The 15,886-nt window shown below is 35.8% G+C and overlaps 1 protein-coding gene across 26 annotated transcripts in view; it reads right to left on the bottom strand.

The window, feature by feature from the left end:
• Positions 1-15,886, bottom strand: part of NRXN1 (neurexin 1) — a 1,484,103-nt gene that overhangs the window by 1,170,464 nt on the left and 297,753 nt on the right. The gene's annotated exons all lie outside the window — the stretch shown is intronic.

Raw genomic sequence — 15,886 nt, 5'->3', positions numbered from 1 at the left:
CAGTAATCCAAAGGGCTAGCAATTTGAATTTTTAGTAGTCATTCCCCTTTTGCTTCTCTGATTTAGCATGAATTTAATTAACTTGAACTTCACTTTCAGATAAAGGAATCACTCTTTCCATTTTTTTTTCCTTCTACCTCACTAGGTTTTATGGTTCTAGTATGTTAGACATTGAAAGCATGGTGATTTCTCAACACCATACTGGTAGATAGAAAAGGCATCATTACTCCCCTAGGTAAGAACTAAAATATAAAGTTCTGAGAGACAAAAAAGGGAAAAGAGAATTTAAATATGCAGCCTCCCAATTGCCTTTATTTATTTATTTATTATTTTTAAATGAAATGAAATGAAATTTTTTGCTGGGCAATGAGGGTTAAGTGACTTGCCCAGGGTCACACAGCTAGTAAGTGTTAAATGTCTGAGGCCAGATTTGAACTCAGATCCTCCTGAATCCAGGGCCAATGCTTTATCCACTGTGCCACCTAGCTTCCCCTGCATTTATTGATTGATTGATTGATTGATTGATTTTTTGTGTGCAGGGGCAATGGGGGTTAAGTGACTTGCCCAAGGTCACACAGCTAGTAAGTGTCAATTGTCTGAGGCTACATTTGAACTCAGGTCCTCCTGAATCCAGGGCTGGTGATTTATCCACTGTGCCACCTAGCCGTGCCCCCTGCATTTATTTTTAAAGAAGGAGTTAATCAAACAACTGATTATGAAGCATGTTTCCTTGAGGATTACTCAAACAAACATATGTTTGCTTGTTGTTGTAGCTAAAGTCAATTGAATTCTCTGTGTATGTATGTGTTGGATGGTTTAGGGAGAGAGTGAAGGTAGTACATCCAAGATGACACTGTCAAATGAAAACAAAGATTATTAATAATACTGATTATTAAGGGGACAGCTAGGTGTCACAGTGGATAAAACACTGGCCCTGGATTCAGGGTGACCTGAGTTCAAATCTGGCCTCAGACACTTGATACTTACTAGCTGTGTGACCTTGGGAAAGTCACTTAACCCTCACCCTTCCCCACCCAAAAAAAAAAACAACACACACACACAACAATACTGATTGTTAAAAGGGAAAAAGGGTATATTAAATTTCTATGATTTTGATACTATCATCAACGTTTCTCGCTTCCACCTTTAGATTTTCACAACTATATTAGGGACATTATAGATTGAGAAAAGTCCAGAGTGTAATTATTATTGTCTAGTAGTCTGATGATATACCCATAAGTCCCTATTCCAACACTCTCCAAAATTATGCTTAAACTAGATTTAGGCATGTGTACAAATGTTATTTTACCATTCTTACTTAAGGGGGGAAATGTAGAAATTTTGGAAGGTTCACTGCTGTGCTAAGGAAACATGCCTTCCCTGGGGCAAAGGAGAAGCAGTCCCAGTAGATGTTAATTTTTGGAAAGGATAGAGGCTTTTTTGTTCTTGTTTTGCTTTTCTTTAAGCATTTCTTCCTTTGAAATAGCATGAAAAAAGGTTTGCATATTTCACCACTATGTCAGGTAAATTTCCTCCAGCATCTTTTAAAATATCAAAGATTCTAGAACATGAGAAGTATGTAGGCTTTTCTGTGGATCAATGTCAATTCTAAACAGAAAGAACCAAATTACTATCATCGATAATCATTTCTGAATTTTTTGACTCAGAGATAGTGGTAATGACTGCCATGATGCAACCTGACCAATGTGAAACATCAATTTTGCATCAGACACCAATTCACATTGTATGTCATTTCATGAGTTCTATAACCATGAACCATGATCTAAATGTAAAGAATTAATTGTTATTTGAGGTTTTTATGCCTCGGTGCACACTGGCCTGGGGCTCCACAAACCACACGGTGCTCCACCCACTGGTTGTAGCTGTTGCCATGGCCCTGGCACCTCACATCATCACCACTCGACGCCTGCATGGGCCTGACAAAATTATAATGATTGGAAGCCTAGTGAGGGCAGTCATGTGACTGTCAGAGTGGCCATCCAATTGGCTGGGGGCTGTATGGGCTTTTCTGGGATTGGGGAGGAAAAGTCGCCATTCTAGCTGTAAACTGGAAGGTGACAGGAGCTCTGCTATGTATTCTCAGCTGATTCCTGGGCAGTGGTATTTTTTCAGGTTGTATAATTTCTCTTTCCCCATTTTATTTCCTTTCCCTTGATCCTACTTATCCTGTTTGTGTTTTTTTTTTTTTTTTTAAGTTTGTTCTTGTTAAAATAAATCCTGTTCTGTTTTGAGGGAGACTGCCGGTCTCCTTACTTGCCCCAATATTGTGGCGAGACACTTAGCTAACACTCCCCAATTAAAAATTGGTCCCCACAAAATCAACTCTGCTCTTGTTCCTAGATGAGATGTGTTCATTTATTCTCCAACAGCCCCATTCCTATCCCTATAATATTTTAGAACTAGTCAATATTATTCTCTGTGTGTTGTTTTTCTCATTAGAATATTAGCTCCTTGACAGACAGTATTACCTTTGCTTTGTATTCTTTTCCCCAGTGCTTAGCATGGTGCTTGGCAATTAAAAAGAGATTTTTAAAAAGTCTTTAGATCATTCATTAATTCATTGACTCATTCATCCCTCCATCTATCCATTCATCCATTCATTCATTCATCCATTCTGGAAGAATCTGCAGAGATCTGTATGACCCTCAAACACTTCATCAGTTTTTGATATAGAAAATTTTCATTTGTATATATTTTGATCTTGATGTTTGATGTCATCAGTGTAGGAACTTCCCAGTGAAGAAAGTCTCTCTTGTGGTACAGATTGTCAACCTAGCACAGATTGACAATTGTTCAGAAATATATAGTTTTGGGAGAAAGAGAGAGAGAGAGACAGAGACAGAGACAGAGAGACAGAGACAGAGACAGAGAGAAACAGAGAGAAAGAGACAGAGAGTACATGTGGATACACTGATAAAATTGCAGTCCATATCAAAATCTATAATGATGAAACTTGCAAAAATTTATTTTTATACAAATATCTATCTAGCTGGCTTTCTAACTGTTCCAGGGTATTAACTAGATAGATAGTTAGATGGATGAAGAGAGAGAGGAAGGAAGAGAGACAAGGAGACAGAGACAGACAGAGAGAGACACATAGAGAGATGAGAGTGAGAGAGAATGACAGAGTAAACGCGAGAGAGAGAGAGAGAGAGAGAGAGAGAGAGAGAGAGAGAGAGAGAGAGAGAGAGAGAGAGATGACCTCAGAAGTTAGAAATCTCGGTTTAGATCTTGCCTCTTACATATATACTAGATGTATAACTATGGCTATAACCCTTAACCTTGAAATCTGCCCCCCAACTCTGTAGAAGATGACTTTCTGATTCATATTGGTAGTACATTTACCACTAACCTAAACACTTCAAACATTCTCTCTCTCTCTCTCTCTCTCTCTCTCTCTCTCTCTCTCTCTCTCTCTCTCTCCCACCCCCCCTCCCTCATCTATATGTGTATGGTCTATCTGTCCAAACTTCCTCCCCCTGTACCTATACTTTGATCACGGTAGGGACTCTCTTTTTGGAAATTACTTTCATTCATGCAAATCAGCAACTCATATTTGCATTTTATACACACTCACAGATATTTTATAAGTAATCAGGAGATACTGTTTTGCAGTTGTTATGACTTTTTCTTACTTGAAAATTAGTCAAAGGATGGTTATTACTGCTTTCTAGTTTGTTTTTTTAGAGAGTTAACACCTGACACTTCAAAAGTATTCATCTTTACAAGAGGCATTTTTAACCCAAGAAAACAAGCTGATAATATAAACAAGTGTAGTAGTTGGAATTATTATCAGTATAAGGCTCTGGCTGGGTTCCATACATATATTCAATTTCCTGAATTCTCTATATAAGACAATTTTACTTTCCCTGGTAAAAGACAGAAATTAATCAGTATAAGTAAGCTATTATGTGTATCTTCACTTAGGCATGGATTTAATAAAAGTGTTTCCAATTCACTTCTGAAAACATTTCTACAGAAAATCATGGGTTTGCTAAAGGCTGCAGAGAGTTTTAAAGGATTATGTGGGCTACTTATATAAACTGATTCAGACCTTCTGCTGTCTATATGTTGCAGACAAATGGCAGGTGTATGTAAGATTGTTGGAGATGGAGGTGTGTTGTTTAAGGCACAATTTCAGTGATTGAATATAATTTACAACTTCACATAATTATTCATATAATAGGGACAATTAGGTGACGAAAAAATTTAAATCCAGTCTCAGATACTCATTAGCTGTGTGACCCTGGGCAAGTTAATAAATCTGTTTGCCTCAATTTCCTCAACTGTAAAATATGGACAATAATCCCACCTATCTCCCAGCATTGTGAGAATAAAATGAGATAAGATTTGTAAAGCACTCAGCAGTAAGTCTGGCATAGTGGGCACTATATAAATGGTAGCTATTATCATTATTAATTCAAAGAAAATAAATTCAATATTAAGTAAATCCCTATGTTGGACTTTAATGATAGTTTAAGAATGTTTTTTTTTCCCTTATCAGTTAAATAAGGTCCCTCTTCCTTCTAAAAAGCTCCCACAGTGGAAATTGTGATTTTAACCTCTTTAGGCCTCAAAAATTAAGAATGGATACCTCTAGCCATAGCCCAGTGAAACCTTTTTTTTTTTTTCTTTTTGCTAAAGCACCTACTACAGTCAAGGCATTATACTTGAAACTAGATTGAACCTAGAAGAGAGAAGGTTCTACCTGGCATTTGTAGATAGTGTTTCATCACCCAGAAGATCCCTATAAAAATGAAACCACAAATCTAGGAACTGTCTCCAGTCTCTGAAAGGGGAGTTGTGTTATTTCCCATGAAACATGTGGAAATAGCCTAACGGGGACTGTTTCATTGGGGATAAACTGAATTGCACTTACCACTTGCTGGAAACAGCCTACTTGACTCTAAAAGAAAGATGAAACAAATCCTGTATCATCCCTTGGTCTCCTACTCCATTAAGGCAAAGGAGAGAGAGATCATATTATAGGGGGATGCAGGCTAGTTCTAAGTCAATGTTGCCTTTGATGGGATGGTAATTAAACCAGTGAATATTTAAAATGGATTTAAATCAACTGCTCATTTTCTCTTACTTTACTTCTCTAGGACAATGGTAAGTAACTCCCAAGATGGGTTGGAAAGAAGGTTGGTTGCCTTCCTGACTTGTCACATGGTGTCTGTGAGCACAGAACTACACAGGTATATTTCATGCAAGGGTAAGCCTAAAGCTGAATCTCAGAATCCTTGTTGCATCTTCTACTTTCTGTTTATTTGTCTGGCTATAAGTGACCAAACAACATTTCCAAGGTAGATAAGAATAGCCTTGGAAGTATTTTTGAGAATTCAAGAGATCTAGAGATTGTGGGGTCCTTAGTTGATGATGGATACATGATGGGAGGTATCATTTCTGTATCCATCTAAGCAATTCTGGGAGATGACCTATCAGCCAGAGGATGAGTCAAGACCCTAGCTTTTATTACCACAAGACCTATATCTAGCCAAATGTTTTTGATAGTGGACAGTCAAGATGAAATGTAAAACATTTATTCAGTGGTCTTGAAAAAACTCTATAGGTTTTTATTTATCCATTCATTCATTCATTCATTCATTCATTTATTTGTTTGTTTGTTTGTCTGTCTATCTACCTATCTATATTTCTCACTATTTATCTATTTGTTTATTCATTCATTCATTTATATATCAATCTATTTATTTAACTATTATTTACTTATTAATTTATCTATCTATGTATCTATCTATTTAATCGTCCCAGGTTACACAGCTAGTAAGTGTCAAGTGTCTGAGGTCATATTTGAATTCAGGTCCTCCTGAATCCAGGGCCAGTGCTTTATCCACTGCACCACCTGGTTGCCCCAACTCTTTAGGTTTTTGATGGTTCTAAGCCCCAACTACCTGGCAAAATACTACAAATAATAATTAGTTATATCCTATTTGAAATCTTTATCACTGTTTTGCCTTTCTTTATATCTCCAGTGTTTAGGACAGTGCCTGGCACATTGTAGGTGCTTATTAAATGCTTGTTGACTGACTGTGAGTCTTTGTGAGGAAGAATTAAATAACTACCTTATGGAATACATGCATTATAAATTGAGGTCCTTTCTATTCCTCCCTTTGGAGAAACACTACAATGAATCAAAGCTAAACATTAAGTAATTTTCCTTGTATCTCCTGAGTGAAGGTGTAAAGAGCCAAAGAATGCAAGAAAATGAACCATTCTTTTGGGTGTTCATTGTTTGACAGGACAAAAAATTTCCTACACACACTTGGGTCAAAAGCAGAGAGAATCTTCTTAGTGGAGAGGTAGCAGACACAGTCTCAAACACCCCTGGTCCAACACACATTTTTATTCTTAAGTAGATTGCTAAGTGGTACAGTGGAAGAGTGCCGGGCCTGGAATCAGGGAGAATTCAGTTCAAATATGGCCTCAGACACTTACTAGATGTAGGACCCTGGGAAAGTCTCTGAACCCTGTTTGCCTCAGTTTCCCCATCTGTAAAATGATCTAGAAAAGGAAATGGCAAAACACTCCAGTATTTTTTCAAGAAAACCCCAAATGGGGTCACTAGGAGTCTGCCATAACTGAAACAATTGAACAACAACAACAACAACATATTAAAGACCAAGTTCAATACCACAAGAGAGGTAAAAGACAAAATGCTAGGGATATTTAGTGGAGGAAGAGATTATTCTTTCAGGAGATCAGGTAAGGCTTCAAAGGACAAATAGCATTTTAGGGGGCCTTTTTATAAAAGTTAGGAATTTGGGGGCAGCTAGGTGGCGCAGTGGATAGAGCACTGGCCCTGAATTCAGGAGTACCTGAGTTCAAATCCGGCCTCAGACACTTGACACTTACTAGCTGTGTGACCCTGGGCAAGTCACTTATCCCCCATTGCCCCACAAAAACAAAAACAAAAAACAAAAAAGTTAGGAATTTGAAGGGATTTTGTCTGGAAGCCATGGTGGAGGGAGGGTCACATTCAAGGGGAAGGGACATTTTGTGTAAATAAAAACTCACTTTACATAGTTATCTAAGATTTGTGAAGTTTTTTGGTTGTTTTTGTTTTTCATCTGACAACAATCCTATGTGATAAGTATTATAGTCTTATCTCTCTTTTAAAGTTAAGAAAACTGAAGCTCATAGAAGGGAAGCAATTTGTCCATGATCTCATAGCTAAGAGAATCTGAGGAAAGATTTTAATCTGATGTCTCCTGACTCTCCTCTAGCATCCTATCCAACTAGCACAAAAAAAAGGTTTTTAAGTGGCAAGAGGATGAAAATACAGGTATACATGTGAGGATGTATGAGAAAAATTGAGATACAACCTTCCAATCACCAATATAGTTGTTATTCTTTTATTTGATTGCCTTAGCTATAAACATAAACTTAGCAGTCACCCCAGTAAAACACTAAAACAAACAAACAGAAAACCTAGGTTGTAATCAATGCTTTTGTGTGCAGTTTTTTGAAGTATGATTCAGTGAAATGGTAATGTCATTGGAATTCTTTTCATAAAAATGAAATGATAAGAACTTGGCCGCAGTAAATATGGAAGCACCTCTTGTTCCTTTAACGGAGAAGAGTGAGATTCTACATTCAGAAAACACATAGTCAAAGGTGATCATGGGTCAGTTGATTTTGTTTCTTTGTTAAAAAGGGAGAGCTCATATAAGGAAGGAGGGTACGTCCAATAATTGATTACCTAAAAACAAAAGGTATCAATAAAAATATTTCTTTATAAATATAATCATAAATACTCTGCCAGTTTCTAGGATGCCTGGCTCAAAAATTGGTAGTCATTGTGTTTCCTTAAAATTATCTATAAACTTTTATGTGGTGCTAATAAAATTGTTCTACTTTGTCATATGGGGTTATTAAGATGGTAATTTGAAAGGTGGACATGGCCAGCAAAATAATCTGGTGTGTGCTGAAATGATCATTTCACCAATCACTAGCTACACTGTGATTTGCTAATGTCTTTGAAAGAACCCCTGTCTATATGATATAGACAGTGGCTGTGAGGTTGTATGTTTCTGTGGTAGATTTTGGTATGATCTTAGAATCACAAATTTAGAGCTGGAAAGGACCTTAAAGGTAAATGAATCCAATGTCATCTTTTAACAAATGAGGAATGTGAAGCCCTGAGAACTTAAAATGCTTGGCTAGGGTCACACAGCTACTAAGTCTGGGTTATGGAATTCTAGCCAAGGTCTTTGTGATTCCAAGTCAAGTGATCTAGGCATTATAAGACATGCCTGTCACAAACTGCTAAATTGAGAGATAGTATCTGTTTACGAGGCTTTGGAAAAAACAAAGAATACAGAGAGTGACAACTTCAATCCCTAGCCAGTTTCACAAATGGGCCCCTCCTTGAGACTACCATTCCATACTAAACCCTAGAGATAGTAGTGTAATGGGAAAAAATGCCAGGTTCCCAGTCAAATGGCCTGGGTTCAAATCCTACTTCTGCCACTTAAAACCAAAGGGACCTTTGACAAGTCACTGTATTTCTCCCTGTCTCAGTTCTTTCATTTCCAGCCCTTAGTCCATGATTATATGACTATATGATTCTTATAACCAAATCAATACTCCAAAAATTTGAGAGATAATCTCTTATATTCTTTTTACTTTTTCTTTCTAATATTTACAAATCTGTTATACACAGATGCATATGTATATATGTATGTTTGTATATATAGATATATCCTATTAAATATTAACTGTGTGTATATACACACACATATATACACACATGCACATATAAACACACATATATACACATACATGCACAAACACAAACACACATTAGCAAATACCACTCAGTATCTTGAAGTTAAATGTTTGAATATGTGATAGTATGATGCATATACATATGTATGTATATTATATATATATATATACATACATACATATATATGAAATGAATGACCTTTCACAGTGGTACCATTTAATTTATGCTGTATATATTTACATTGTACATTCACTGCTGAAAGTGAAAAATTTTCCCTACTTTGCCCACACTGGGAATGTATGTATATAACACTAGATCAGTTTGGAAATTAAGATATCCAGATGTTCAGAAATTTGTGAGCAAAAGAGCTGAGTAGTAGAGTAAATCCTACAATTTTTATTTGAATATTTGTGTTAGATATAGGGAAAAATTCAAAAGATATTCACCATAGGAGAATCTGAATAATAGCCTAATGATCTCAATTATGTTATATATATGTGTGTGTATGTGTGTGTGTGTGTGTGTATGTGTGTTAATGAATCTATATGATCCATGCATGGAAACATAGCAATTGTCTTTCCATGTCACGGAGGTATATACATGGTTCTCTGTGCATGACCTATCTGGAAAATAGTAAGAAAGAGATTGAACAAGCCAAATTTGTTCAACATTTTTAGTATGGAAGGAATAATAATAATAAAAATAATAATAATAATAATAGGAGGAAGAAGAAGAAAGAAGGAAGAAGAAGAAGAAGAAGGAGGAGGAGGAGAAGGAGGAGGGAGAGGGAGAGGGAGAGGGAGAGGGAGAGGGAGAGGGAGAGGGAGAGGGAGAAGGAGAAGGAGAAGGAGAAGGAGAAGAAGGAGAAGGAGAAGGAGAAGGAGAAGGAGAAGGAGAAGGAGAAGAAATAACAACAAGGAAAAAATAATTGCTGGCATTTATATATTGTTTTAAGGTTTTAAAAAAAGGCTTAACATAGAGTAAGTCAAATAAATAACTTCTACATTATTACCAATTTATAGATGAAAAGACTTTAGAGGTCCTTTAATTCAGCTCTCTTACTTTTCAGATGAGGAAACTGAAACCCCCCCTACCCCCTCAACACACACACACACACACACACACACACACACACACACACACATTATAAAATCTTAAATCTGGGAAGTGTAAAAGTTAGATTTGAACTCAAGACCTCTGATTTTAAATACAGCCCTGGGTGACACTGCCATCTTACAATGAAAATATTTTTCTTTCTTATTTGTAAAATCTTACAAAATAGAAGTATAATGGAAAGACATAGTAAGTCTTATTAAGGTTGTCTCTATCTTCTGTCTTTTCCCTCCTCTTTGTCCCAGGTCCCCTTTATCACATTGTCCATTTCAGCTAGCTGTCTTCCTTCTTCCTCCCTCTAACCCCACTGAATTTCTTAAGTTAAATAGGCCTTTATGCTTCTTTAAAGTTCTTTTGCACTTTGTCATTTAGTTCCTATGTCAACCCTAGTAATGGACAAGCATTATAATTCCTATTTTACAGACTAAACTCTAAAAGAGCTATTACTCAGTCTTCATTTGGGTCAACTTTTGAGAAATCAACTCAACATGCCAGATCAGTTAAAAGCCCAGTACTTTGATAGCATGTTGAAGATAATAATTTGAATATGAAAAGCCATTGTGCTGGGACCAGCTTTAATTAAAAAGCTCAGATTCCCCATTACCATATTTTTTTTTCTTTTTTCTATCCAAACTATCAAGGTGATAAGGAAGAGGCTTTCCTTCTTTCAGCTACTAATTATTTTTTTAAAATTTTCTTCTTAATTTAAATTGTGACTTAAATAGCACATTTTCTCCAATCTCATTAATCAATTTTTTTCATTAAAGAGGCTTAACTGTTACTGTCAATAATAATAAGAGACTATCATAATGCATGCTATTTTTTTTCTTTTTAAACACAAGTCTGCTTATCCTTAACAAAATGCAAAAAAACTGACAGGGCACTAAGTTTGGCTGGTGGAAAATTAATTTAGGTCACTCCATGGTACAGTTACTATGGCAACTGCATGCAAAATGTAGGAAGCATGTTCTTCATCAATGTTAATATAACATTAGGCATTCTTCTAGAACTGTTAATCAATGTAAGCTATATGACATCCTTTACAACTATGACTGAATACAATGTAAAACTTGCATCTCCTGTACCTTTCTCTTCCAAATCCCCAAGAAATGGCCATTCTACTGAGAAAATGAGATGGTCTCTGTGGTGGAGGGTTATCTAATAACAGTATATATCTGAGACAGTGGTTTAGTAGTTTAGTTGTGTTTTCAGTTTTTATAAGACAAAGAAGGAAAGTGAAAGCGAAGCATTTTCTTCCAAACAGGAGGAAGCATGCTGTAGTGGTAAAAGCAGTGGACTCAAAGACGATAAGATCTACTCTATCCAAAAACATGTTTCTAAGGATCACCCAAAAGAAGATGAAGAGGATCTTGATTGGTTTAAGTAGTCTGAAACAACCATGAAGCAAACAGTGGAGAAATATTTCTTCAAAGAAATTCATTAGGGAAAAAAAGAAGATGGGCTGTTCAGGTGGGAACAAGATGCTACCATCATATACTCACAATGTGAGGAGAACTCAAGAAAGGGCACTCAGTGCATTGGCTGGACCCCTGTAGCAAATTTCTAGAAGGACAACCACATGAAATACAAAGGATGGATAGATATGATTGAATTGTGGCTTGGATCTTTGGAGGGAAAAACACATTGGCAAGAGCAGAGATCTTGAATATGAGGGTCTTGGAGACTACTTTATACACTGGTGGGGAAGGAGGAGGGTTTAGATCAAAGGATTCTAATATTCTTTTATAATTGTATATTCTATCAGTACATGAATATTTTAATTGCATTTTTCGTTTCTTCCCCTTTAGATTAATTTCTTGTGATAGAGGAATTTATTTTGTGTCTGACTTCTCTTTAATAGGATCATGGAAGGTAAAGGCTAATTAAATTAATGCCATAATTTTATAGATGAAGAAACTGAGGCCAAGGAGGTTAAATGACTGGTTCAAAATGACACTGGAAGCAAAAGGCCATCTGGGATTTAAATTCAGGTCCCATGACTATAAGTACAACACTTTAAGCATAGGCTTCTTTCCAATGCATTCTGGCTTCCATGGTAGGTAGTCAATTGGAAAACAAAACAAAACAAAAAACCTGATTGATAAACTTGTAGAACTTATTATCATAATATCATGAATTATTTTTGGTATTTAAAAAATTTTAAAAGAAAAAAATAAACTTTAATGAATGTTTAGCTATTTTATTTTATGTGTAGTTTTGCTTTTATTATTACTCTACTACATACTTAGGGAAAGAATTAGCCACCACCCCCCCCCTTTTTTTTTGCAGGGCAATGAGGGTTAAGTAACTTGCCCAGGGTCACACAGCTAGTGTCAAGTGTCTGAGGTCAGATTTGAATTCAGGTCCTCCTGAATCCAGGGCCAGTGTGCCATCTAGCCACCCACTGCGCCATCTAGCTACTTAGCACTATTTTTTCTATTTTCTATGATGGAAAAGGCCCACTAAGAAACTCGTCATTTAAATTAATAACACTGAGCTATGGGTCTGATGTACCTGAAATCTATGGATTTATGTCCATATGTTTTATATGTCAGATATAAATCCTTTGTGTTATGGGTACAACAGACAATTTGACAACAGAAATATTACTTATTATGAAAAATCTGTTGACATTACATCTTTTTAATCTTCTTTTAGAACAGGATTGTTTTTTTTTTCTTTGTTATTTGATTAAAAGGAGGGAGAAAAAAAATTAAAATTGTTACATTGCCTGGAAAGAAAACATGAAAACTCAGCAATGAATTGTGAGGATTAAATTCTGTGTGTTGCATCATCTCTGAGTTTTACAAGTAACTTTGTTAGCTTAAAATCAATGGCATTTAACCTGATTTATATTTATAGATAATTAACTGCTGAGTGTTGACTATCACATCGTTGATTTGCTTTAAGAAAAACACTCTATTTTATTGTCTAAAACAATATTTAAGTTCATAGACTATCTTCAGGCCTCTTATTATGAACTGTATATTGAAGGGCAAGAATGCAATAAAAATGTTACTTATTCCAAAATAAATTATATTTTTTCCAAAGAGGAAATGGGAACACACATATTCACTTATGGAGCAATCTAACTAGACTAGCTAATTATCAAATCCTGGCAACTCTAATATTCTATGATTCTGTGGTTTAGATAAACCCAACCATATTTCTGTATGGGTTTAAAAATGAAGGCAAGGTAGGATCCCCCTGGGTTCAGGGGTGATGCTTTGTCCACTGTGTTACCTAGCTGACCCATGATGACATCTTCAGGGTTAAATTGAGGGGTGAGGGGAATTCACTGGGGATGGGGGAAGGGCAGAGGAGAAATCCTACATGAAAGAAACAGGAAAAGTCTTATGGAGTGGGGGAAGAGATGGGAGAGGAACAAGGCAGTAAATGAATTTTACACTCATCAGAAAAGGCTCAAAGACCTTAAACTCATCAGAGTTGCCTCAAGGAGGGACTAACACACACACCCAACTGGGTGGAGAAATCTATTTAATCTGGGCAGTAAATGAGCCTAACACTCATCAGAATTGGCTCAAAGACCTCAATATCATTAGAATTGGCTCAAGGAAGGAATAATGTACACACTCAATTGGGTAGAGTAATCTCTCTAACCCTGCAGGAAAATAGAAGGGGAAGAGGATAAAGAGGGAGGGGCAAAAGAAGGAAGGGCAGAGTGGGGGAGGGGACAGACAGAAGCAAATCCCTTTTGAAGAGTGATAGTATAAAAGAAGATAGATAATAGAATAAATATCATGGGGAAGGGAATAGGATGGAAGGGAAACAGTTACCAATAGTAATCATGAAAAAGAGAAAAGGGGGAAAAATTGTACAAAAAATATTTATAGAAACTCTTGGTGGAGGCTAAGAATTGAGAATCAAGGGAATGTCCATCAATTGAGGAATGATGGAAGAAGCTGTGCTATATGATTGTGGTGGAATGGTTTTGTGCTATAGGAAATGACAAACAGGATGATCCCAGAAAAACCTGGAAAGACTAATGAACAACGATATATGGTGAAGTGAGCAGAGCTGGGAGGACATTGTGCATAGTGATAGCAGTATTGTTCAATGAGCAATTGTGAATGACTGAGCTACTCTCAGTAATACAATGATCCAAGACAATCCCAAGGAACTAATGAGGAAGCTTACTATTCACCCCCATAGAAAGAACTGATAAAAAGGACACTTGTGGATTGTACATATATAACCTGGTTGTGAACTTGTGGAGGGGGGAGGAAAGGGAGGAAGGGAGAAAAATTTGGAACTCTAAATCTTATGAAAATGAATGTTGAAAACTACCCTTACATATAACTGGAAAAAATAAAAATAAATGTCTGTTGCTATAAAAAAAATTGAAGGCAAGGGCATGAATTATGTGACCTAAATACCAGGTGAGTCAGTGTATAAGGAACACATGTACACGCATGCTCACATGCACATACACACACACACACACACACACCATTCTAAAAAGGACAAAAATTTCTCCATTTGGCTAGGCTGTAACCGAACCACGGAGTTCAAAGTGTAGAACTCAGAATTGACTACTGAACATTTCAAACTCTCATAATGGAACACAAACACACATATACACAAAGACAGAAAATTGATAATAAGTTAAAAATCTAAATTGGCTAAATACGAAGAGGTCAAAGGAAGTGTTTCATTCTTTTATTTAATAAGGTACTATGTGGGAAAAGACAACATATTTTAATGTAGATAACAGAATTTTAAGATTCTTGAAATTCCATAAATCAATCAATACACTTTTTATTAAGTACTCAATAGTTCCAGGCACTTTTAATAAAAAGTAAACTTGAACTAAACTAATTGAATACTGGACTTTATGCTTAAAGGCATTCTTATGTTTATTTAATCAAAATACCTCATTATACAACTGGTGACATCTCAAAGAATGAGATGGAATGGATGATAATAAAAGGTATCATAAATCTTTTCCTTTATGACATCAAATCATGGTGAAGGAGTGTTAGAGGCATTTGGTCTCTACGTCCAAGCTGTCTCATTTAGGTATCTCAGTTTGAAATGGACAAATAATTAATTTTGATTTTATTGAGGATGTATAAAAAATTTTCTATATCTTAATTCTATGGTTCTAAATGGAATGTAAACTGTTCATTGTTTTTTAAAGGTCATGTAATTATTTTCTCAATATGAAAAATATTGAATCTGTCATGTAACAAATCAATAAATAATGAATTTTGCAGAAATAAAATATAGATGAAGGGAAAATAATTCTACCACAAAACTGATATAAAAAGAATTTATGAATTTGCTTTGGATATACATAGGAAATTTCAAGAGTAATAGGAAACTTTACTATGAATATGTGTGTTTCTGGGTTTCTTTATTTCTAACTGTGATATGGAAATCCATCTCAGCCTTGAGAAGTCCCTTATATAGCTGGCATTGTTGCTTTCACTGGGCCATCTGCAGGATGCAATTACCATGTCAAGTCTTTAATGACTATGGCCTGCAAAGCTAATCAAATTTATATATGCAGTATAAAATAAAGACTACCCCACATATTTAGTGAGAAGGAAGATTCTTTTGAGTACAGAAAAGAGCAGTCAATGTCCAATATGCATCTCATTTGCATAATTATTCACCTTGGCAAAATGGACTTTCAGAAATATATCCTCATTTTTAACTCCCCTTTTCTCCTATAATTAATAAAAGAATTACTTAGCATAATTGTAATAGCAACACTATAGTTGAGGGTAGTTAAAAGTCTGATAGCAAATCCAGTTTAAGCCCCATACAGTGTTTAAAATTTAGCTTTTCAATTTCACCAGAGGCAATGACTTTCCATGCAGTGTTTCTGAATGGGAATGCATTTTTATGACCACATTTTGGTTAAATCTCTTCGGTTGAACACAGGTAATAAAAGGAAATTCTTGACCAAGGAAAAGTGAAAAGCATATGCACCCTCAGTTTTGAGTTGCCCACCAACAAGAAAAAAATCATACTCCA

The sequence above is a fragment of the Dromiciops gliroides genome, chromosome 2 (genome assembly GCF_019393635.1).
Source record: "Dromiciops gliroides isolate mDroGli1 chromosome 2, mDroGli1.pri, whole genome shotgun sequence".
NCBI classification, from domain to species: Eukaryota; Metazoa; Chordata; class Mammalia; order Microbiotheria; family Microbiotheriidae; genus Dromiciops; species Dromiciops gliroides.
The sequence above is the reverse complement of the archived record's forward strand: the minus strand, read 5'-3'. Positions and strand labels throughout refer to the sequence as shown.